We start from the raw sequence: 26,788 nt of genomic DNA, 5'->3' as shown, positions 1-26,788 counted from the left end.
AAGATATTGCTTGCCTTACTATGAAAGACCAGGAAATAATCGTGCCTGTACTTTTTCCACTTTATTTCCTCCATGTAGCTTCTCTGAGCTATGCATTGCTTTCTATTCACTTTGCTTTCCTTAATTCTTTCCCCGTTTTCCTACCTTTGATTATGGTGATCAAGTTTTCTCTGTTCCTCGGATCTTTTTACTGATTTGAAAAGTTATACATACACTTTATATTCTTTTTAAAGGTTACCCTTAAAATTTTAATATGCATGTTTCATGTGACCTAACATTAATCCATGTCTCTATCCTTTTCTGAAAGAAGGTCAAATCATAAAATGCTTTAACCCAAACTCCTTCTTCCTGTCTTCTCTGTTAACTATTATTTGAAATTTTAGTTGAACTTAGTTTTATAACTTCCCCAAAGAGATCATTTAGATTTACCAAATGCGAGAGCCTGGGAGGTGCCCTGCTCAGATGTCCCTTTAAGTGAGAACTTGTGGCAAGGAGTGTAGTGAGCTGGCAGCCTGCATTTGCTGTACCTTCAGGATCCATGGCAGTGTTCATGCCGAAGCTCTGCTCTGCGTGGGCCGTCTCCAGCCAGTGGCTGAGCTCAGGAGGAGCATGCAAACCGATCATTGCTGCCTGACATGGGACTCCTTCACAGGCTGCTTTGCTCTGCCTTCCTGCACTGGCCTGAGACTCTCAGAGATGCACTGCTGCCTCAGGCTCTTCCTTTCCAATCCTTCTTCATTTCCACGTCTCCTTTCACAGATGTCAGATCTGTGTCATGGTCTGAAGGATTTCCCTGACTACTCTTGCTTCATCTCTGCTTTCCTTTCCATGGGATTTCTCTGCAACAGATCTCTTGCATTTCTGATTCCATGATGGTGTGTCTGCTTCCTGGAGAGCTCAAAATGACACCAGTGTTTTCTAATCATTCCTTTGCTCCCTTGAGCTTCTCGTAGTCCTGCCATCTGTTCAGGCTGGATGCTTTCTTAGCGCACCATTCTCATTATCCTTAGTTTGTCCTACAAAGTCCTGTATGACCAGGTACCTCCTTACTGTCCAACGTCATCCTCACCCCATCAGTAAATATAGCTCAGCCTCATAGCCCTCCTTTTAGCTTCTCAAATGAACTAAGCTCTTTCCTTCTTGAGAGTTTTTCTGTGCTGGCCACTCTTCCAGGAACCCTCTTCTCCCAGTCTTTATAGAGCCAACTCCTCATCTTTACATCTCTTGTATCATCTCTTCAGGGATGCTTTTCTCTGATCACTCCCGTTCTGCAGCTTTTTTATGTGGTAACACAGCAGCTGGTTGTTTTTATTTCCAAAATGATATTTTGCAATTATTTGTCTCTTTCCCACTAGGTAGCAAGCAGAGATTATATTCGTTTCATTCACCACTGTAGACTTAGCACTTAGCACAGGACCTGGGACAAAACAGTAAAGATCTATTTTGTGAGTGAATAGTCCCCTCTTTCATGTTCACTGACACCATTCTTACCTCTTGTCTGTTCATTGCTGTAATGTCCTTAACAGTCTTACTATTCACGACAGCTAGATTAGTCTTCCCTGAGTATAGCCCCTTTTAGTGTTCATTTCTGCTCAAAAAGCCACCAAGGAGTTCCCATTCCTCGTGACTTAGGTACAGATGTCTCAACCTGGCACTCAAGGAAGCCACAAGGTCTCTCTTTCTAGCCTCATCTCCCTATGATGGTCTCTCGCTCAAGTCAAACTGGACAATCACCAGTCACCAAGCACATTCTGGGCTTTCTTCTCGCCACATCTTGGGCTATGCTAGATTGATCACCTGACTTTTTCTCCCCATCCCTCTTCCATCTCACTATGTTTTTGAGTCAAAACCTATGTGGACCCTCCCAGTGGAAATTCTTCCTCATCATTCTAAATTAACGTGCCAGATTTTACTCTAAAATCCCATGGCCCATTGTTTGAGATTTAAGGCACTTTCAAACTTACTTTATATTAAAATGATTGTTTACTTGCCTTTTCTTAACTTTACCAAAATCTATGATCCTTCATGACAGGGACTCTTTTATACGTCTTTTATGGCCTCTACAGCACTGAGAATATGCCTTCTTACTCTTACATTTTTATTTTTAAAATGTTACTTTTATTTGTAAATAATACTTTACTATAATTACCACTTTATTTTTATGAATATAAAATAATATATATATTATGGAAGACAGGAGAGACATAAAATATCAGAGAATAAGAAATAAACTGCAATTGCATCACCGGCCAATCATCATTTCTTAGCATTCTATTGTGTCTCTTTTTGTTTTCATTTTTCAATAGATAATGTTTGTATTAGCAGAGATCATATTGAATATACAATTTTGTGTTTTGGAGAGTTCCAAGAGCATTTGAAAAGTCTAGTTTTAATTTTCTCTTTTTTTTTTTCTAGAAAATACTCAAACAATAGGAGAACTAAAAACAACAAGAAAGTAAACCTCAAAATACATTTAATCAAAAAATAAGAGAAAAAAGAAACCCAAGAAAATCCCAGATTTCTTTTAAGTGCTGCCAAAAGCAGAGCTGAACAGGAAGCCCATGTTGTTTCTTCAGGTAAGACCAGAGGTTTCAAGGGGCAGTAAGGGCTTGAAGTTCTCAGAGCTGTCCAGTGAATATTCCTTTTGAACAAGAGGTCTCCACTCTGAAAGGGACAAGATAGAGCAGAGCAAGTTGTTTTGCTGAAGGAGGCAGAGGCTGGGTGCGGTGGCTCACGCCTGTAATCCCAGCACTTTGGGATCACCTGAGGTCAGGAGTTCAAGGCTAGCCTGGTTAACGTGGTGAAACCTAGTCTCCACTAAAAATACAAAAATTAGCTGGATGGGGTGGCACATGCCTGTAGTCCCAGCTACTCAGGAGGCTGAGGTGGGAGAATCGCTTGAACCCAGGAGGTGGAGGTTGCAGGGAGCTGAGATTGTGCCACTGCACCCTAGCATGGGTAACAGAGCAAGACTTAATCTCAAAAAAAAAAAAAAAAAAAAAGAATTTAGAGAGGGAAGATTCAGAGCACACCCTGGGGCCCTGGGAGTCCACAGGTGGCAATTCTTAGACAGCAATTGCAAAATATGACTTCCAAAATGGTGTGACAAGCAAGAACAATGTGGGGAGTTCAGAAGCCCGGGGCCAGTGGTAGAAACTCTCTTGAACAAAGCTGTGCCCTGAGACCTTGTTTGTGGCAATGTTTGATTATTTTAGATTGAGTTATAGGCAATGTGTATAGAAATTATAGAGATAATTTGGATAGATAGATAATGTTATGTTTTTTCTAAGAGAGTTTTTTTTTTGCTTTTGACAGGCATTTAGGTTACAGAGAATTCACCTTAATTCAATTCAGGATTGAGCTGCTTTGAAACTAGGTTTTATTCTTTGTGATGACTGGTCTACTTATGATTCACCCTGATTCTTAGATTCTTCTTCCTTGGTTGACCTTTGTAGTAGTGTCCTAGGGCTTCTGTGTTAGGCTATTCTTGCATTGCTATAAAGAAATACCTGAGGCTGGGTAATTTATAAGGAAAAAGGATTTAATTGGCTGATGTTTTAGCAGTCTGTACAAGCATGGCTCCAGCATCTGCTTCTGGTGAGGGCCCCAGGAAGCTTACAATCATGGCAGAAGGTAAAGGAGGAGCAGGCATATCACATGACAAAAGCAGGAGCAAAAGAGAAGGGGAGGTGCCACACACTTTTAAACTGCTAGCTCTCATGAGAACTCACTCATTCATTATCACAAGGGCAGCACCAAGCCATGCATGAGGGATCTGCCCCCATGACCTGAACACCTCCCACTAGATCCCACCTCCAACATTAGGGATTACATTTCAACATGAGATTTGGAGAGGACAAACATCCAAACTATATTAGCCGCCATAAAATATTTACCATGAAGGTGGCTTAGAGCAACAGAAATTTATTCTGTCACAGTTCTAGAGGCTAGAAGTCCAAAATCGAAGTGTTGGCATGATCGTGCTCCCTCTGAAGGCTCCAGGGAAGAAGAATTCTTTGCCTCTTTCTAATTTCTGGTGGTTGCAGAAATCCTTGGCATTCCTTGGCTTGGAGCTGAATCACTGCAGTCTCTGCTTCCATTGTTACATGACCTTCTGCCCCGAGTGTCTGTCTTCATGTCTCTTCTCTTACAAGGATTCCAATCATATTGAATTCACGGCACACCCTACTCTACAATGCCCTCATCTTAGTTTTTAAAGATCTTTTAAACAACCGGATCTCATGAGAACTCACTCACTATCACTATCACAAGGATGGCACCAAGTCATTCATGAGGGTTCTGCCCCCATGACCTAAACACCTCCCACCAGGGCCCCACCTTATAAGTAATGGCAAAAACTACAAATTATCTTTTGCATCAACCTAATAATTACAACTGTAAAAACCCTATTTTCAAAAAGTTAACATTCTGAGGTTCTAGGTAGACATGAATTATTTTATTTTATTTTTTTTTTGAGACAGAGTCTCACTCTGTTGCCTAGGCTGGAGTGCAGTGGTGCCATCTCAGCTCACTCCAGCCTTCATCTCCCAGATTCAAACGATTCTCATGCCTCAGCCTCCCTAGTTACTGGGATTACAGGCACCCGCCATCATTAACTTTTTTGGGGGGAACACTATTCAACTTAATGCAATCTTGAACTCCATTTTTGGCTCTAGCCCTGTGAAAGTTCTGAAAATCCTGTTCAACTTCTTAGTGTTTTAGCCATTACTTCTGAATGAACAAATGCCTTGAGGGCATATGTGCACCAAATGTCTGGCTTACCCTTCTGTGTTTCTTTTCTTAAGTTTGTTTGTTTGTTTTATTTTTTAATGGGGGAAGGTTAGCTTGATACAAGCTTATCAATCATAGCCTGAAACGGGTGTCTATTATAATGTTTTGATTTAATATTTTCCGTTATAATTTTCATTGCTCTTTATTCCTCCTTGAGTATTTAATTTCCATTTTGTATCATTTCCATTCAGCCTGAAGAACTTTCTTTAGATTCCTTGTAGTATAGAGTCTAATTTTCTCTGCCAATTTTCTAATGAAAAATTATCTTGTGTGTGTGTTTTTTTTTTTTTTTTTACTTAAAATGTCTTTACTTTGTCTTATTATTGAAGGATATTTTGTGGGGTATGGATTTCTGGATTGACAGTCTTTTTTTAAAAATCACTTAAAAATGTTGCTCCACTCTCTTCTGGCCTTCATAATTTCATAGTGAGGAGTTGACTCATAATTGAAGCACTGTCCTCCTATATATAATGCCCCATTTTTCTCTTGCTGTTTTCCAGCTTTACTATTTATATTTGGCTTCTGACTCTGACTCCTAACTTCTAAGTCTGACTCTGATGTGTCTCATGTGGTTATCCTTCTTGGTATTCATGGAGCACTTTGGATCTGTAAATTTATGTCTTTCATCAAATTTGGAAAATGTTTGGCTGTCACTTTTTCAAATAGTTTTCTCCCCATTTTTTCTTGATTCTCCTGTTTCTGGGACTATAATTCATGCATGCAATTAGGTTTAACAGGTGCCGGAAGCTCTGTTCATTTTTTTCCCCCAATCTTTCCCCCACATTGCTCTATGTGCCCATTGGATTACAAATCCAGAAATGCTCTAAGTAAGTATATGTGTAATTGCAAATAGGAAACAATGTGTGCTAGAGTAATGAATAGTTATGTAAGTGTGGCAATAAGGAAAAAGATATACAGATATATGAGGAGAGGGTAGTCTTATCAATGAGCCCATTGAATTTTTCTATCTCCCAGATAAAATATTTATTGTAATTGGCAGAAATATGAACGAACACACAACGAATAGCATATTAAATAAGTTTTATTGAGAAGTTAGGGGAAGAAATCTAATTTCCATTTTGTAACAACACCTACTAGTATAGCATTCATTTGTGAGTTCTCTTCCCACTACTACCCCATCTATTTAAGTTGTGATATACTTTTTATTGAGAAAGGTTTTGGTTAGTACAGTGTATTAGAATGGAAATGTGCTGAGGCAGGAGAGATGGAAGCAAGTTTGGAGATTGTCACATAACTCAGAAAAATCAAAGGGAGGTAAACTAGGAGGCTCCAGTCTTGCTAACCTGGGAACAGAAAAGTAAAAGCAGTATGGAAAGACGATAACTTTTCTGTAGAAGTCAAAAGTTATTCTCAGGATTTTATGTATATGTAATTCCATAATTAGAAATTATATAACTGTTCTCAACTTCATCAGTTTTTAAAATTGTTATTTCTCTACTTAATCAGTTTTTAAATAATCCTTCTAGATTTCCTCTTCTCCTTTAAAATTCTATAAATCCTGTTTCATCATCATGGCTTTGTTCATGTGTATTTGGTTAAAGGCAGAGTATGGATGCTTTAAAATATTTGAAGACAAAGCTCAAATAACTCTCTAATAATACTCATATCCAAACACTGACCCAAATAGGGCTAGCTTGATACACTCATGTACACAAGGGCATTTATCTCAAGGGAAAGATGTTGCTATACGTTTTGAAACTTTTTTTGTTAAAACATATTAATTTTTAATGTAGTAGAGTAAATTGGTTATAGCATAAATGTAAATAAAGCTGTCCTCTACCCCCAATCCATTAATGCTCAATTTAAATTTAAGAATTTCAAGATAAACTAATCAGGAACAGTTTTTCTCAAATCAAGCCAACCATCAAACTCCATTTGAAAAACACATTTTCCTCCTTTATTTGAGAGTAGCATTGATCCTTCACTTGTTGCTTTATTTGTGAGCAAAAGAAAGCATCTGAGGGGCAGGGAAGCCACTGGGAGTGTGACCGTCTTACAGACATTAAGCCTGCAGGTGGAGTCCTGGATCTCCTGATGTGGGGCTCAGTCCTGAAAAGGGCCTCTCTTTCCCACTCCTGGGAGTCCTGACCTCTGCAGTGGGGAGTTTTGGGAAGTGGAGCCAAGAGAGGAGTTTAGATCCCCTGGAGACCTTATGGGGAATACTTTGGTTTCCCTTGAGAGCTCTCGCACCTTGAGCTCTTCCACCTTCTTGTTTGTCGCAGGGAGTCAGGGAGAGGTGTGGCTGTCAGTGAGACTAGGGCTCGAGTCTTGATGCAGACACCAGGGAGGAAGCTCTTGCTGAGTCTCCAGTAGGTGGTTCTTGTCTAGTTTCCTAGCTATGGGTTGTGACCATCATTTGCTAAAACTTTAGGGAAGAAGGAGTGCTCAGATATTGAGGAGTCCTGACTATATAACTCCTGGTTTGCTCACGGGTAAGCAGGCCTTCTTCTTTGTGCCCAAGTCTCTTGCTTTCTTATTGGTCTCAGTCTCCTTTCAACACTTCTTTTCACAACTCTTAGGGCTTGGGTCCTCATCTTAACGCTCAGTCTATGGAACCTCAGGAAACAATCTAACATCAACCATTTGCCTTTTATGGGGTTGGGATGGGGGTGGGTAGTTCTTTTATTTAAGACTTAGATCCCACTGTGAGAGAGCCTTTGCTTGCTACTAACCAAATTAGTAGTAGGTATTTGGGAGAGAAATTGGTTCATCTAATCTATTTAAGAGAAAAGTTGACTTTAGAGTGAGGATGTAATCCCGAAAGTTTGTGTATGAGTTGTGAATTTTTAAAATGTGATCTTTAGGTGCTCAGGCGTTTCTGGTGGAGGTGCTAGATGAGCTGAGTTGGCAGTTAATTGGAACTTTCCTGTTGCAAAACCGAAAATCTCAACACAGCGTTTCCTGATGACCTGTTTCACTGTCTTATTTGTCTCATAGACTACGCACTACTTGCTCAGGTGGTGCACCAATACTTTGCTAAGGAAATTCAATCTCCTAGTGCAGTTTCTAAGACATATTTATTAATTGAGGCTGACTCACCATCCCAGAGTTGTAATATCATTAAAGGCTGTCCAATGACATAAGTCTTGAAAATGTTCCTTCAATTATTTGCACTAGTCCATTTACCCTGCTCCTCTTGTCTCCTGGAGCTGCAATCCTAGCTTAATCCCAAATTTGGACATTCATCTATTTATTCATTCATTCACTCAGTTCAAGCATTTAATATTTATTGGGTGTCAGCTCTTGTTGCTGTGCTAAACCCTCAGGGTACTAAGTTGAGTAAAACCTCAGAATTCCATAATCGGTGGAGACCTTAGAGATCATCCAGTGAAAAGCAAGAAAATCAGGATAAAATATCTCATCATGCATGAAAAAATAGCTTCTCTGCTCAAGAGAGGTGAGAAGCCAAGAATAACTCCATGTGCCAATTTCCCAGACTCTGAGAATTTTATAGGCTTAAAGTGCCACGGAGATTCTGTTGTCGTTTATGCTTTTTTTTCTATTTGTATTACAGTTAACAAGATCAACCTTGCTGGGAAATGAACAAGTGACCAGGTGAGCTCAAGAGTCCTTTCCTTTCCCCCCAAACTTATGGATTTCTCAAATAGAAACTTAGGTCATTGCATATTTTAGGGATGCTTAAATAGACTTAAAGCTAACAGGGGTGTTAACTGAAATCTTTCCCTTTTTGGAAAAGTGAGGGAAGAGAAAGGACTGGAGGGCACAGATAATTTGGGTGAAGGGTTTCCACTCAGAAGGGAAAGTGAAAAATTTGGATGAAGTCAGTTTTATTCATGAGCTAGTAGCCTGTTAAACAGAATTATAGTTAAACTTGTGTTAATACAGCTAAATGCAGATCTTTACATACTTAAACTACCCAGAGAGTTGCTTGTTAGAATAGTGAGCTAATATTTAAGGGAATGGGTTTGAATATTAAAAATGCTCTGCAATGGCAATTTTTATTGTGATTTGAAATGCTCATCTCTATTCCCTATTTAGGAATTAGTGGATGATAGTCATGTTCTTTTCTGACATTTGTGAAACACAGCTTTCTTCTCTAGAGTTCTCCTATTCCTAGAACCTGTGCATGTGCATGCATGCACACACACACACACACACACACACCATTAAAAAGGAATAATAATTCAGGATTTCTGAACACCTTTATTTAGGCAATTTTATGTCAAAATGATAAAATGTATTACATGTCCTTTTTAATGAAAGAGAAAGCAAACACTAAAAGATATAACATCTGCTGGAAATAGAATCTAAATTAAAAATTTGTGTAGACATAAGGACGAAGGGACAAAATATAGGGGCAGGAAGTACGACAAGATGTTAGTGTTAAAAATAATTTTTTAAAACATCATGGCTGATGGCAAGTACATAGATGAAATATTTTTGGAATAAAGAACTCATTCTGAATCTTATCTGAAGATTGACAGCAGTGTTTATTTGCTCAAGGCATAATTAATCTTTTAATAGATTCCCACTGAGTTTTCAGATTTTAATAGATGGAAAGGCCATATTCACTGACTATTTGAGGATTGAAATTTTCTTTCAGGAATAGTCATTCTTACCTGAATTATTAAAATGATTAATCCCTTACAAGTGACTAAGAACCACTGCTTACTTATTTCCCACTTTACTCATCTAAAGGAGGTTTGTGTTTATCAGCTGATATAATGTAGCCCCTTAAGTGAACAATATCATCCAGTCGTTTTGGTAAGACACCTTCTGTTTGGGACAGGAAATAGAAAACTAATCAGAAGGCAGATTTGTTTTACCTAACAAGGAAGAGGTATCATGAGGATCAAGTGAGAAAAAAGTATATTGAAAGATTATAAAGCACATAACGAAATGCAAGATGAAATTATGCTGTCTGATGACTCGTGCACAGCTGCAGCAAAATGCAGTGTTGTATAACCCACAAGTTTTGGAAGCTAGTCCTGTAGGTGGGTAAATGAGACAGCCTCCGATGTGGTATAATTTCAAGATTTCCTTAAGCTCTACCTACTTCCTCAACAATAGAACCACAGCTTTGGACTGAGATGTTGGCTCCAGAAAGCCTCTGTTGAAAGGACTTTCCTACAAGGTAGAGAAAACAAATGAACTGACTTTATCAGACTAACCAACTCTCACCTAAAGAAAGCCTATGAGGGAGGGAAGCACAGGACAGATAATTTTTGAAGGCATGAATGTGAGATTAAGATGGAAAGTTCCATGCATGCAGGTTAAGATGGAAAGTTTATTCTGGGGAGGACAAGCCCTCAGCAGTATCCTGGTTGGAGGTTCTGGTAATCTAGGGACAGCGTGAGAGCACTGTGTCACTTGTCTGGAAAAGAAGATGGAGGAGAGGAAGTTTGCAAGTGAAGGACACACCCAGGGCCTACACTGCCTGTGCCACAGTTCAGCTGCAGCCCAATCCTGCGTGCCTGACCTCAGTTCATTGATCTCTGAGCGTGCCCATTCTCTTCATAAAGCACCTTTGTTTTCTGCCCAGTGCACAAACATCACGACCCGTGTCTGAGAATGTTGGGAATTTTATTAGGTCCATAAAGTTTTAGCTGTGGTCTAGTCCACCGAGGCCAAAATAAATAAATAGAGAGAGTGTAAAAGTAACATTAAAAAAAAAAAACCTGGCTTAAAGAAAGAAAAACTACTGAAGCTCTAAAATAACTTTGTCACAGTGGTTTTAGAGGGGATTTCTCCTTACCAGCTAAGAACTCTGTAAAGTGCAGGCTGAAAAACTGCAGTATAATTGCAGCCAACAAATTCACTTTTCAGATTGCTCTGAGAATATTCTGTTCTATGGAGTTAGGTTTAGAGGTTAAAATGATTGACAACTGATTGGCCACAGGCCTAAAGCTAACTGGATAAAAAAGCAAAATGCCTTGACTCTAAGAGTCAGGCTTTCTGGGAAAATACTAAAGATAGAATTAATTACTATTGATAATGTAATGCATTTCCCAGTGAACCCTTTCTCTTATCTACTTTCTTAAGGTTCAAAATTCATATCATTCAAATTTTCTCCTGCTTATGTCTTTAGAGTCATAATAATAATATTAATTATGATTACTATTAAATATAATAATGATTTGAGTGCTTATTATGTGTCAGGCACTATTCTAAGAACTTGAAATGCATTAGTTAATTTACTTCTCACTATGTAAATTAGCTACTGGTATTATCCTTCATTTTATAGCTGAGAAAACTGAGAGACAGACCAGTGAGGTGACTTGCCTTAGGTCTCAGAACTAGGAAGTTGAGAACCTGGAACGAAAAAATATATATCTAGCTATGAGCTCTTAATGAACTCTTAAGCTCATGAAAACATTACAAATGAATTTGTAACTACACTCCTTGCTTGGTGTCTTTCCGCATTGTCATCATTATCAAAATCCTTTTTGGGTGTTTGGTATGTGTCCTAAGAATGCAATTAATTAGTAGTGGAAAAATTATAATGTTGAGTGGAAAAAACAAGGTTCAGAACAATAGTAGAATATGATGCCCCCTGTGTAAAATTTAAATTTCCATACTTAAAATGCCATATAATGTTCATATCACATATGGGTGTTTGTAAAAGCCATATCAACTTCATGAAAGTAGGGCTTTCTGGTCCATGAGGAGGGGAATGGAGGGGTTGGTGGTGAGTCTAGAAGCAATAACTTGAAATAGGGACAGTCGTTAATTCTGAGTGAAATGACTGTTGTTCTCTGGACTTTTTGTATTTCTTAAATTTCTATTACAATTTTTTTTAGAGATAGAGTCTCACTATATTACTCAGGCTGGTCTCAAACTCCTGACCTCAAGCAATCCTCCCTCCTCAGCATCTTGAGTAGCTAGGGTTACAGATGACAGCCACCATGCCTGGCTAAATTTCTAAAAATATGATAAGCAGGAATATATATGAAGGACACTGATTCCTGTGCCAAAGAGGCCTTCATTTTAGTTGGAGAGTCAAGATGTACAGATAAGGAGGAGACTAAGACAAGGTGTCAAATTAGTGCCATAGCATGTAAGGCTTGTGGAGTTTCACAGGAGAGATCACTCAAGGTGAGGAGAAGTGGGTACAGCTACATGGAAGAGGGAGATGTGAGTTGGGCCTTGAAGCTTTAGCCTAGACAAGTGGAGAGGAAGGAATCCCAGGCAGAGAGCTGGACAGAAGGCCAGACTGTGGGGGGAAATCTAGCGGTGGCATTCACAGCAGTGGTGAGAGTCAAACGAGACAATGTATGCAGAACATCTAGTGTGGAGTTGGTACAATACTGATAAATGTAATTCAGGCAATACCAAACAATAAAAGAGGCATTACCCAGCCTCTGTACTGATGTTCATGATCCTCGTGGCCTATTGTTCAGAGTCACACCCAGGGGCATTTATTACCTTCATTTGAACCTCAAAGGCACCATAAGTGTTTAAGGGGTCATTTTGTTTATAAAGACAATGCCCCACTTTAAGACAGATCACAAAAATGGCCACCATATGTTTCTAGAATATCACCTCTGTTTTATCTCCAGAGCTACCTTAGAAGTGGTATGAGAAAAAACTTAGAAAACAGTTATTTTTTGGCCGGGCCTGGTGGCTCATGCCTGTAATCCCAGCACTTTGGGAGGCCAAGGTGGGCAGATCACGAGGTCCTGGCCAACATGGTGAAACCCCGTCTCTACTAAAAATACAAAAATTAGCTGGGTGTGGCAGCGCTTGTCTGTCATTCCAGCTACTTGGGAGGCTGAGGCAGGACAATTGCTTGAACCTGAGAGGCGGAGGTTGCAGTGAACTGAGATTGCGCCACTGCACTCCAGCCTGGTGACAGAGCTAGACTCAGTCTCACAAAACAAAACAAAAGAAAAAAAACCCAAAAACAAAAAAACAAAAAACAAACAAAAAACGAAAAAGAAAACAGTTATTTTTCATTTTTCACTCAAAGACTGTCAGAAGAGTGAGAACACACACACAACTGAAGGAGGAGGCAGAAGGAGAAAAGGCCAATGAAAGGCAAGGGTGAAGTCGTGTGATTGTTTAGAAGGAGGACAACTGTAGCCTCATTGAGTGATCTTGGAAATATTAGTTCCTGATTGTTCCATGGTTTTCTAATTGGGCAAGTAGTTGACTTCACAACTGTGGCAGCATATCTCCTCTGAGTTAGCTGAGGAGTTTGTGTATCAGGACACAGATTGTGAACAATTCTCCTTAGCTCGTTCACCTGGTATGATCATATGGGGCATTTACCACAAGGCCCCTGAAAAGGAAAATAGGTGTATTCATGGCTGTCTGGGCATTATGGCAGTGGGACACCAGACCCAACTCCTCCCGTTCCCCTCCCATCCTGCAAAACATACCCTTAGTCTTTTCCAGTACCAGTTCTCAATGTTCTCACAGTCCAGGTGTTTCTTTTTAGGATGTATGTGTTAGGTGATCGATTGGAATATGCATGGTCCCTACTGGACTACAACTTGGGTGGTACCTATTTTGTGGTTGGTCCATTTCTCTGAGGGAAGATAAATGGATCTGAAGTGGGTCTCAGCACACCACAAGGACACTCCATTACACTCATGGTGGCAGCTCCCCACGAGCAGGGCTGGGTTCCTTTACTGGGAGTGCTTCTGCACTTAGTGCAGTTACCCTTTGTTCCTTTCATTTTTACTGGGCTCAGCTTTTCACTGGTCCTTCTCTCCTAAGACTGCCATATGGAAAGTGATATCTTAGCTCTCATTGGCTTATTTTGAGTGGAGGTAGAGCGAGGGAGTCCAATTATTATTGTCTCAATAAGAGACATACTGAGACAATAATATTGTTATCGTCTCTTGTCTATTATTTTGTCTATTGTTATTATTGAGATAATAATTAGACACCCTCACCCTACCTCTGCTCAAAATAAGCTTTAGCTTATTCAGAAAAGCGAATTTAGCAACACCAATGAAAAAACATTTTTACAGTAAATTTTGTTAATTTCTAATGTATTTTCACACACATAAACGTATCCTGTTCTGGACCTAAATATATAGAATATAATTTTTACTTCTCTTTTATCCAGGGTGAAAAAAATGAAAGTAATAGTATTCTGAAAACTTCCCCATACACCCTGCCATTCACTTTGTTTTTGTATATTCCTTATTGATGCTCACTGAGTGATCTTTGCAAGACTAGTTCTTGATTATTCCTTGGTTTTCTAATTCAGTGAGTAGTTGGTTTCACAACTGTGGCGGCATATCTTCTCTGAGTTAGTGGAGCCACTGAGATGACTCTTCAAAGAAAACCCACAGGGCTATCTGGTAGTCAATCCAAGTGGAACAACTTTAATACAGACAGTGGAAGAGGCAGTAGAGATGTCCCCAGTTCTTGTTCACAGCCCTGAAACAGAAGGATTTAAGGCTACTTGAAATTTTGGATGGGAAGAACCTAAAGTCTCTCACATATTGTAAGGTAGACTAGCAAAATATCTAAAACGTATGGAATCGGGAACTAGACTACCTGGTTAGAATCTGGCTCCTGATACTACTGGTTATGTAACCCTGTTCTTCAACGTTTTCGTGGGTAAAATGCATGTTCCAGGCTGGGCTGTGTGGAAGCAGATGAAAAGATGGAGTTTGGTGTGCAGGGCATTGATTAGAGATCAGGACCTGTAAAAGGAAAAGGGAGGAAGGGAATAGGGCAGAGGGAGAATTCAAACAGTGATTCAGGCCTGACAGTATAGGGAATAGTTCAGTGGGGAGTCCTGGAGTGAATATTGTCCATCAGTGTTACCCCAGGTCAGGCTTCTGTGGCCAGGTCTTTCTTTCCCCAACTCATTCTGCTGACACAGGGTTCCTGTGTGAAGAACATGACTCTGGATAGGACAGCTCTGCAGTTGAGACAGACGCTGAAGGAGCTGGAGGCTACCTGCTGACCACTCTCCCCAGCAGCTGAGAAGTGAGTCCTTTTTTGGAGTGGGATCTTGGTGACAAAATCTCCATGCCTATCAGAAAAGCAAGTAATAATAATACCTACCTCCATAGGGTTATGATGAGGATTAAGTGAGCTATTATCTGAAGAGTTCTTAGCTTTTGCTAAGAACCAAATAGCTTTTGCTGCTATTATTGTGTGTGCGTATGTGTGTGCAAGTGAATGTAGGCAATGTTTCTGCTCCATCACCGGAATCTTAGAGAATGATTTCTAGAATGTAGTGAACTAAAGTGAGTGTTTCCACATCTCGTTTGCGCTCTCTCTCTGTTATTGCAAATTCTGCTGCTAGAAGCTCATGGGTTATTTTATGCATTACTTTGTTATGCAATTCAGGTGGTCTTGACTTGTTAGTCTTCTGGACATTGTGAGTGTTACAAATCTTTTGAATCACTCTGGGCAGTCATGATATAAACCTTGGCCCGTTTTTCCTACTAGATGACAAAATGCGAACAGTAGGAGCCAAGCAGAACTAAGGAAGGATGTGACTTAGGTTGGGGCTCCTAGGGAAGGTTGAACAAATTGTAAAAGGAAACAAACAAACTTCTGTGCACTGAATCCTCAATTCAGACTCTGGGAGAGCAGGGGGCTCTGTAGGGCTGACTTAGATCAAGAAGCCTGGTGGTTCAGGTGCACAGAAGGCCCAGCCTAACTCTGTAGATTGGCTGGCTTTTGAAATTCCAGACTCTGGTTCAAGTTTTACCTGGACTTGTCTCAAATGCTGTATGCTCAAGGAGCAAAGAACTTAACCCTTTGAAACTGTCTGAGGTTACTTTTCAGATTGAATTGGGTAACAAAGGACTCACTCTTGTTGACAAAGAACAGAAGATGTTTGCTTCCTGGGGCACAGTGGTTGGTACTAGGATATATTCATTTAAAGAATGAAGCTGTGAATAAAAGTTATGATTTTGGAGGAGCTCACAGTCTGAAGAAAGGAGAGCACAAACTGACAAAAATGTGTATGTAAAAATATGAACTTACATGTGAACACTGAGAGAATGGGGTCTACTTCATGGCTAGGTGAGTTCTGAAGGTGTTTTTGAGAGGAGGCTCTGAAGAGAGGAGTCTGGGAAGACTATGAGTAAAGTAAACATTTTGAAGAATGCTTTGAAGGAGGGAAAGAGATAATGACTTGTTGAAAAAGAGACCCCCTTAAGAATGCATGTTTGTGAGTTCCTTATACAGCTGAACCTTGAACAACACCAGTGTTAGGGGTACTGACCCCCCCACACAGTAAACAATTCATGGATAACTTTTGACTCCCCCAGAACTGAACTACTAATAGCCTACTATTGACCAGAAGCCTTACTAATAACGTGAACAGTGGATTAACACGTATTTAGTATGTTATATGTATTATTTATTGGATCCTTACCATAAAGTAAGCTGAAGAAAAGAAAATGTTATTAAAATCATAAGAAAGGTAAAACACATTTACTATTCACTAAGTGAGAGAGGATCATGGTAAGTTTCTTTATCCTCATCATTTATGTTGAGTAGACTGAGGAGTAGGAGAATTTTTTATTTTTATTTTGCTGTCTCAGGGGTGGCAGAGGTGGGGAGATGGAGGAGGTGGAAGTGGAGACAGGAGAGGCAGGCACTCCCGGTGTAACTTTTATTAAAAAACATCCGTGTATAAATGGACCCGTGCAGTTAAAACTTGTCTTGCTTAAGAGTCAACTCCATGCAGAAATCATATATCTGTCACTTTGGTATCCCTAGAACTTTGCATAGCATTTGGTACATGGTAGGTCTCAAAAAATGTAGGTTGAACTGATGGCAATCACTCAGGCTACTACGTAGGGGATGGGTTGGAGTAGATGGAGACAAAGGCAAAGAGAGATGTGACCGTGAGCCAAGGATAAGAGGTCTAGAGAGGCCATAGCTAGGACACCAGGAACGGACAAAGGAAGTCTAACACATGTATGGATCTGTGTTTCCCAATCAGGATCTATAGATACATTCTCAAGGCCCAGCAAGTGCTCCCTAAGATTTTGAAAAGGCTGCTTTTCTTTTTGATCATCTGAATAAACCATATTATAACTAACCCTGCTGTATGATTTAGATGCTGTATTTTCTTCGTATTTGTAGTTGAGAATCGGCACCATGTAATTGCCAAAATGACAGCATTTAACTTTTAATGTGCTGTTAGGCACGTCTGGTTGTCATTGGGTTGGTTGCTCCTAAAGTCAAAATCACAGTAACCATTCCTTGGCTGCTGCTGTTCAGCAGATGACTGTTTACCCAGGAGTCTAAACACTAGCGATGCTCAAAGAACAAAATTGTCCTAAATGACTTTAAAATATGTATTTTAAACTATTTATGTAACAATGATGAGCTCTGGTGCATTTGCTCCTGTGGATGCCTGGGATTTACGTGTCCCGGCAGCATAAGGCATCAAGGAGGTATGAATGACCATAAATGGTCACTACAGAATAACAGCAGTTTCCCTACAACCCCCTTGTCTCTGGCTTTCTGTCTTTCTCTGATAAGATGTGTTGTGGTGCTTCTGGGATATTCGTTATTTTGGCAGGTAACAGCTAAGCAAGTGCTAAAATGTTCGGTTGAAATTTGGCAAATATATTTTACATATCCCATTGTTTCTTCCAAATGCTGGAAAGAAAAAATAAGGGGATGAGTATATGAAATATTGGGGTGGAGCAGTGTTTTCCATCCTTGTGTGCTTTTGGAATTAAGGCTCTAGAAATATAGGGAATCCTGATGAAGCTATAAACCAGGACATGCAAAAAAAAAAAAAAAAAAATGCCAGAGTGTGCAGGTCAAACTTTAAAAATTGGTTCCAAAGGCATAATTTCTCCTTTGCCATGAAATTTGCCCTCAGAAGGACCTTTCATAGAGCAAGATTTTGGTTCCTTGGTTATTTGATATATGGACTTGTTGATTTGGTTTGCAAGAAAATGGGATGGTGTGGCAGAGTGATCTGTTGTTAAAATGTTGAAGCTGAATGAGAAAATAAAATGGTGAGTTTAATATGTAAATGATGTGATTGTACCATATGATATTATAGTTCATTATATGGAGGAAATGTTTGCAGTTACTGGAATACAGACAAAAGGTTGTAGAATTGGGTTATCATGTGGTAAATGGTGGCATAGATAGGCTGAACTCAAATGACGTTGGTTAGTAGCAGTTAGTTTCAGAGAGTCCATTGTGCATTGTGTTTGGTTTGGGCATGTTAATATTACCTGGTTCTTTCAGAATTACCAATATATTGAAGTGTGTAAGTGTAATCCATGCGGTCAGCTACTTTTGTCTGTTTTATCACTGTATCTCTAGCACTTTCGACAGTATCTGGTACATAATAGATACTCAATAAAAACCTTTTGGAATGAATAAATTTAAATTTTATTGGTTTTATACTTTCATTGTTTTAGTTCATAGATTTGTTTTTGTTTTACAATTGCATAAGAACTTCATGCTTAAGAACTTTAAACCTAGTTCTACATTGTGCACATTGAAATGAAATTAAGATAGTTAAATTCAACCAGAGTCTGTGAAAGTGTTTATTTTTATTGGTGTCTATATCTTACTCTAGTTTGTCAAGCACTGCAATGGAGGAGGAGTAATCAAGTTACAAACTCTGTTTTGTGTGTGTTAGAGGGGAAGAGAATTAGAAAGTGAAACAAAGGAAAGAGAAAAAGAGAGAGCTTAGACATGAAGCCAAGACTATGAACCTAGGAGTTTCCAGGGACTGACACCATTGCTACTGTAGTGGGTTAAATATTTCCCCCCCCCGCAAAAAAGAATGTGAAACCAGAACTGTGAAGGTGACCTTATTTGGAGTAAGAATTTTTGCCATTGTGATTAAGGCAAGGATCTAGAGATCAAATCCTGGATGAGGAAGGGCACTAAATTCAATGATGGGTATCCTCATAAGAGAAAAGGAAGAGACATACAGAGACACAGAGAGGAAGGCCACGAGAAGAAGAAAGCAGAGGTTGGACTGATGCATTTACAAGCTCAGAAGCACCAAGAACTGTGGGCAGCCACCAGATGCTGGAGGAGAGGCGGGAAGCAGGTCCTCCCTCAGAGCCTCCAGAAGGAACCAACCCTGATGACGCTTTCACTTCAGACTTCTGGCCCCTGGAACTGTAAGGGCATACATTTTTATGGTGCTAAGCTACCACATTTGTGGTAATTACTGCCCTAGGAAGCTAATACAGCAGTGGGATATTGAGATAAACAGAGCCCATCCCTAGAACTGATGAAACACTAATACGCTTGCTTATTAATAAATAATTTATTTACTTACAGAATTTTTAAAAGTAATGTCTCTCCTACGTGGATTCACATTTGAGAAGCTCTGCACAAGACCCTTTAAAAACCACCGAACTCCTACAAAGCAGATTTCTGACACGAAGGACTTTTTCCTTTTGTTCAGAGCCTCAGTTATCGCCATACACCCCCGCCTCTCCTCCGCGTAGCACACATTGGCTTGAGTGTGCTCATGCACTCCAGGCAAGGATCCTCTTTCATTGTTCCCCTCCTTTGAGGTAAAGAAAGAGCAAAATGAGGTGACTGGTTTGCTAAAGGAGCTATTCCAAATGATTATTGCTAACACGCAAACCCAAAGCCAGATACAATCCCATGAGTCATTCTTGACTAACATTATAATCTGTCCATGGACTTAATAATTGTCATATTTCCATGTGTTGTCTTCTAATCATTAATCTCTTTCTGCATGTGAGGAGTACTTTTCAATGTGGCTGTCCAGAAGTTAAGACTGGAAAGGAGTATATTTTGTCTTTATAGAAGTTTTAAAACTCAATTTAAAAATATTTCCAAATATACCCTGAATATCTAAAATATCAAATAATCATTGAATAAGTGCCACATCCATGAGGGTTTTTTTTTCTTTTTTTTTCCCTGGCAGGAAGATAAATAAATTAGATCAGCATGGGTCCTGCAATCTTCTTTTGAGAAACCTGTACATTCCTTTCCTGTCACAATGGCTAGAAAAGGCACTTTATATTCCACATCCCAAATAGAGCCTTGGGTTTAGAAATGCTAGTGTTTTCATCTGCCTAAATCAGAGAGGACTCTGAAGGGTGGGAAGAGGTATTATTTTTCATTTCAACAATTTTAAAGAATTAACTTTCCAGAAGAACTTTTGTTCCTATAATAAACCTAATTAGATCTACTTATTCATTTGGAAAAAAAAAAAAGAAAAAAAAACTTGGAAGAGCCAAGAATCTGTCAGCTCCATAATAGCGGTTGACCAAGCTCTGGCATTGAACTCTCGCAAGATTTCTGCAGGGCGAGAGGACTTTTGGAGTGGAAATAAGCCTTACAAGGAAGCAAACCTGGGGCGACAAGATCTGGGCTTGACTCTGTTGCTAATGTGCTCTGCAGTCAGGGAAGAAAGATTTCATCTCTGAATTTAATTTATCTGTTAGGATATTTCCCAAAGTGAAACTGCCTTCTCCCCTAACCCAAAGGAATGGGGACTGTCTTGCAGTGAAGCAGCCCACAGTGGAGGAGAAGCTTGAGAGACGCTATGCACGTGTTCCTAAAGCTGGGTGTAAAGGAACTTGAAACAAATGAGGTTTTCAATAGATTGGCAAGCTTGGTATTGAGGCATCTTCTGTGTTTAACCTGTGGGTGAAATAACTACCTTTTGCATTATGTTTTCACGCACAATAAAGCCCCTGGATCAGGAGGCCAAGGAGGCAGGCTGCATAGTAGAGAGACAGCCTCACGTGGGCTCAAATCCTACCTCTCTCTCTTCCTAGCTGTGTGACCTTAGAAAAAAGACTTAAGTCACCTGACTCTGTTCTTTCAGTTGTGAAATGGTCATAGCTATGGAGAATTCAGAGTCGATGCTGGGGGTTGAAACCAGTTTGTGTGTCCAGATACCCAGCAGGTGCTTGGCCCTAGGGTGGTCCTCACCATGAAAGTGCAACAACAAATTCTTACCTCTCCATTCTCTCACTGAGTGAGCATCCCCCGGTTCCTCACTTCAGTTCCTTATATGCTGGCATGCTTAAATATTACTTTATTTCTAGACTTAGGTAAGATTTGGTTTGGCTGTAGGTCATAGAGGCCCCAAATGTCAGCAGCTTAAACTAGATAGGAATCAATTGATTTCTCTGTAGTAGAAGTTTGCAGCAGACAGTACAGATGATCGTTCTGCTCATGAGTCCTGGGGGACCTGGGCAACTGCTCTTTTGTTTCTCCCTCATCCTAGCCCCTCATCTCATTTCCCATCTTCAGTAAAGGAATAGAAGAGAATGTGGCCAATAGACAGAGGAAGTGAGATCTGAGAACTACGAATAGTAAGAGTGAGTTTTAATAATTTTTGAGTCCTTTGTAGTCCTTGAGGCCAACTCCACCCCGATATCTCAGTTTGATATCTCCAACAAGTCTGTGTTTTGCTTCAATGTGAGTTGAGTTCCTGTCATTGCAACTGATTGACTCAAGACAAATTTATGCCTCTAGTTCAAAACTCATGGGAAGCATTGCTCATAGACCTAGCTCTGAGTCTGGGCTAAGTTAAAGTACTTTAGTTTTAAAACTAACATTTTTTTTAAAAAACTAAAAATCTATCATCTGTAAATGTACTAAGCAGATTTATCATTTTAAAATGTAGGCTTAGCCATGAGGTTAGGAGCATGTAGTGTGGTGCCAGGGCACCTTGGTGCAAATCTGAGTCCTTTCACTTAATTAGAGCATGATTCTGGCAAACCACTTCATCTGTCAGTGTCTCAGAGAGATGCTAACCACTCTACCTCATAGGATTGTTCTGAGGATTAAAGGAATTAATATCAGTACAAGTTAAAATAGTGCTTGGATCACATCAGCTATAATACTTTACAAGATACTTGTATAAATTACTAAGATCTGTTTTGGGGGCTTTCAGTGCAGGCAGAGGTTTAAATTAATTTCACTCTTCTGTTCATGGAAAAATTAACAACCATTAATTAGTTACTTTATAAAACTTTATTGGTAATTTAAAAATATTTTTAAGTAACTACTCTAGAATTTACCAACTGAATATTGCCAGATTTTAATATATTGGAGTTTCTTCATACAAGATAAATCCATATACTTAGAATTAAAATATGGCACAGTTTCCCTGATAAAATATGGCATGGTTTTATTTTGCTATAAAAGTATCCACATAAATCCAGTATTATGGATGGAATGCAGCTTTTGCAAGCTATTTTATCATTGCCATTACCTTTTCTCTCAGCAATATTTTCTGGAGGCTTATTTGGAAAGCTAGGGTAGAGGAGTGTTACAGGCCATAGCTGGTACTTTCACAATTGCAGGCCTGGTGAATTGAGAATCATGAAGGCGGCTGACTCTGCAGACAGTGAGCAGAGCTTCAGAAATTATGAAGTATCAGGATTCCAAATCAGTAAAAGAGCTGGACTCCAGTGAGGAGATATTAAGAATTAGGTCACATTAATAAAATCTGTATCTGGCCAACTGACACTTTCTGAATCTCATTGAGGAGGATGTCAACTGTGTGATATGTCCTGGAATTAAACATAATCTGAGTGCATGTTGAGAAGGAACACCAGCTCTTGGTTAAATATGTGTAAAGCTCTCAAGACTCAGCAAGGGAAAGATAGCCCAGAAATGTACACTTAAGTGTTAATGCTTCAGCAAAGAATTGCAGACCCTCATACAAACATCTAAATGAACAACCTCTTTGCCCTGGCTCAGGCAACGTCTGCCTTATCATTAGTAAGGGACTGCCCTGAACTCCAACGAGAGTCTCTTGTAATATTCTCACACCTAGTTGTTTTCAATTACTTCAACTTTTTTCCAAAACCAATCTGCAGAATGTCAGAGCCTGAGACAACTGGAGCGATACTCTTCACTCCCTGCATTATTTTACAGATGAGGGAACAGAGACTTAGAGAGGAAGAACCTGTCCAAGATGGTGGAGCAAATGGCAGCCTCAGGAAGAAGATCATGACCAGTTCCCTGAAAGGTGGCCAATCATTATGAGTAATTAAAACAGAGGGGCAGTTTTCTCTGTGATTTGCTTTGCATGTGACCTACTAGCATTATTTGCAGATCCTACTGAATCAGTAAGTCCAAGGAATAGCTAACCAGGAATTTGAGCCAGCAGGGACAATCCAAAATGCAACTCCAGGGCAGACATGCCACTGTGGCTGAAGCTTTGAAGCCAGCCCTGTCACCGACATGGCATTCTGACTTGTTACCCCTAAAGGAAGGCTTTCCAAAGGATGGCTACCTGGGAACTGTCATGCTTGTCATCAAAACAGAGGGTAAAAGCATTTGATTAGCTAAACCCAGCCTGTTTATAGTATTCTACAGTGTATATGAAAGTCAGTGGTTGGTTACTAGCTTGTGGCAAATAGTTACAGGCAGGAAAATGCTATCCTATATGGTTGACATAAAGTTTAAATGATATTTCCACATCTAAATTTACTCTCAAAGGTAATAACATGTTGCTCGTGATTACTGCAGAGCTGATAGCACTGCCAAGTTTAGATTTTTAAAACCATTCCTGTTATAAGCTTTTTGATTCTTGACTGCTGTGCAAGCTGAGGTTTTCTTGCTAGCTGACCTGTTGAAGAAATTGGAGCTGGGGTGCAAGAGAAGGTGTAAGGCAAGAAAATAATTGTGATTTACACGTTATTTTATTTAGAAGTTGAGCAAATATTTGTAAGGAGAGAAATTCTCTGATATAGTTGTTATTGAAAGTAACTTTTAAAAGACAAAGGCTTGATTCTTAAATGCTTCTAACCTGTATTTCCTTAATTTTCTACACATCCATGAGCACGATTTGTTTTCTTGCTAGCCTTTTCTTTCTTTTTCTTTAGTCCTTCCAAATTTCCTTTCACAATCTCTAGCTGGGAATCTAGGGTAGAGCCAAATGCCCGTGTGACCCCTCGCCATGAGGCACTAGGTATTGGTTCTGCTGCCTGGGTGGGTTTTCTTCTGTCCTGGACAGCCCAACCCTGCTGCTATGGGGGACATGAGGCATAGGGTACAGTTGTGGTGGATGTTTCCCTAGTCCTCTCCTGGGAATGATTGTGTGGCCAACAGAGACCATCAGCAGCGGCAGTGGCAGTGGCAGGTCACATAGTCTAGTGGGTGGAAAGAGCCCTGTACTCAGTGTAAGGTTCTGGTCCTCGCTTCTGTGTGGTCCTGGGCAGATCACTCAATTTCTCTGAGAATCTTTTTCCTCATCTATTAAGTGACACTGTTGGACGATGTAATCTCTAATTCCTTTCCATTTCCAATGTTCATAATTCAGGAGACTCAATTTGATCCAAGGCATATCCAGTTCTATTTAATAAGAGTCATGTTATGATGGGATTCCTCTCTACATTCTCAAAAGAAAATAAAAATAGATATTTATTTGGGAGTTATAGTAATTGAATGTGACTGCTTTTGGTGAAATTCCAGAATCAGGGAGCTTACTGACCATTAACGGAGGAGCATAATGAGCTGAGGTCTCAGTCTGATTTTTCATTTTAAATTGGATATGATTGTTTCATCTCTCACTTATGTACCCTGAAAATACCAGATAGCAACAGAGCATGGTCAGAATTCCATGCAAATCTGTTATGCTCATGGCAGGTAGAGTTGCACAAGTTCTAGAAGAGAGAGTATCATGGTAGTTAGGGGGGACCCCTGTCTCAAATGTCTCCTTAATTAGTGTAGGGAGCTATAATCACTCCAGCTCTCTGTACTTCATTGCATATATTTACATAGATGAATATTGTTGGACTAAACAGCCAAACTTGTGGTTGAATACTAGTGATTGGAGAGAAAAGACAGAACTAAACAAGGGCTCTCATTTATAAAATGTTGAAAAGGAAATCAGGCTGGGTGCAGTGGTTCATGCCTGTAATCACAGGGCTTTGGGAGGCTGAAGCATGAGGATTGCTTGAGCCTAGGAGTTTGAGGTTGTAGTGAGCTATGATTGCACTACTGCACTCCAGCCTGGGTGACAGAGTGAGATCCCAACTTAAAAAAAATGAGAACCATCCAGGAATCTGATTCATACAATCATCTAAACCAGAGGATCTCAGCTTGATGTAAGGACCCATTGGTGAGTCTCCATTTGTTTGGGATGTGTTGCAAATAATGTGTTCAGATGTATTAGGTATAATAGATAAAGTAATCTAGTTGTAAAATTTCATATGAAAACAATTAGAACAGATTCAAGGTTATCCCTTTAATATTTTTATTTCTTTCATTTGCATCCCAGTGTTTTTAAAAGTGAGAGGAAAAGGGGGTTTAATTACAACCAGGGTATAGGAGGGAACTATATTACTCAGGGGATTTCCATGGGACTGAGTCTTGGACATGAACTCATCTTGCCTGGCAGGAAAAGAAAGTCGAAAACTGCTGATCTAAAAAAACACTTGTGAAACAATCTCATGGCAACCTGGACTGAGCAATCACTAGGGACTCAGTGAGTACTAAAATTGATAGATGTATCATCATTTGTCACTGGGGTGATCACACACACACGCATTCAACTTGCCTTTATAATATAAGGTACGCATACTCACTGTAAAGGAATATTTAGATATTTGGAATATTTAGATATAAAAAGTAAATCATAATCCCAGATACAATCATAGTAATCAATCTCTAAGAGTTACTCTGATAATTAAATGAGTGAATATAACTGTCAAACAGTACAATTGCGCCTGGCCCAGAGTCAGTAAGCACATCTGAGTGTAAACTGGGATCACGATCATGTACTTGGGCAAACATCCTTTTGATTCCCCCTACAGCTGCTCCTCCTCCAGCGTTTCCTATCTCAGTAAGTGGCACTCTCATGTTTTAAAGGTATTCAGGCCGAAACCTCAGTCTTTCTGTGTCTCTCACTGTGTATCCAGTACATTAGATAATCCTATTGATTTTACCTTTAATATATATCCATGCATCATACAAAGATTAATAATTAATTGAAACAATGTCTTATTAATGAACCTTTGGACTGATTTCAAATTTTTCCCATCATAAAAACTGCTGGAGTAAGCATCTTTAGGAACACTCCTAATTACCACAGGATAAGTTGTTGAAGTGAAGTGTGACCTCAGATATAATTATTTGCAGGCTTTTACTACACTACAGAGTCCCAGATTATCTTTTAGAGTAGTTGTGCCAAATTTGATTCCACCATCAATATAGAGACAACCTTTATTATAAAGCTTGTGACAGAGTGAGATCCCAACTTTCTTTCTCCAGAAAGAAAGAGTCCGGAGGCAGAGTTTTATTTATTGAGCTTGAATTGCACCAGAAAAGGTCAAATGTACTCAGCAGCATTTCAGATGTTTTTGGGGTGGCAAATAGGAGAAATCAGATATAGATAATTTTGATTTGAAGCATTAATGCACTTTGGGACTGTTGATTTGCAGAACAGTGAAAGGACTGACGGTCCTCAAAGCCAGGCAAGCACAGCAACCACTCTTCTCCCAACCGAAAAAGCCTGTAAGACAAACTATTTCTAAAGCTGATAATTCTGCCCTAACACAGGATGGTTACATCACCTCAAGGTTGAGTAAGGAGGAAAGAGAGATTTTCCAGGAAATACTGCATGATTTCAAGGATGATTGAGCAAAGATTGCCTGAGAACATTCGTGAAGATATGTATAATCGGTTAAGTCTTGCTTGCATGACTTTCTCTAAGACATACCAGCCCCCATGATCCAATGTTTCCCTTGTAATGTTGGTTAAAATCAGATTCCCATGCCAAGTATGAATTAGTTAAATAAATGTGCATTTTTGTGGCGCTTTATCTATTGGTCTTTAATAGACTTTTAACAGAAGTGGGAAGGGAAGTGGATCACTCTGCCCTAGGGAGGCCTAGTAGCTACCTGGTTTAATACTTAAGGTTAGAAATATAAAACTACCCTTGCAGTTTTATGCAACTTGTGTTCAGGGAGCAGGGCTAGAAAAATGTGGTATTCCAGAGGGCCTGCAGTAGGTTCTTCAGAAATTCCTATGAGCCAGTGTCAGGAGAACAAGGAAGACTGTTACAGGAAAGCTATGAATGTCCGTGGAATTGTAT

The sequence above is a fragment of the Macaca thibetana genome, chromosome 5 (assembly GCF_024542745.1).
Source record: "Macaca thibetana thibetana isolate TM-01 chromosome 5, ASM2454274v1, whole genome shotgun sequence".
Classification (NCBI taxonomy): domain Eukaryota; kingdom Metazoa; phylum Chordata; class Mammalia; order Primates; family Cercopithecidae; genus Macaca; species Macaca thibetana.
This window is presented reverse-complemented; position numbering follows the sequence as displayed.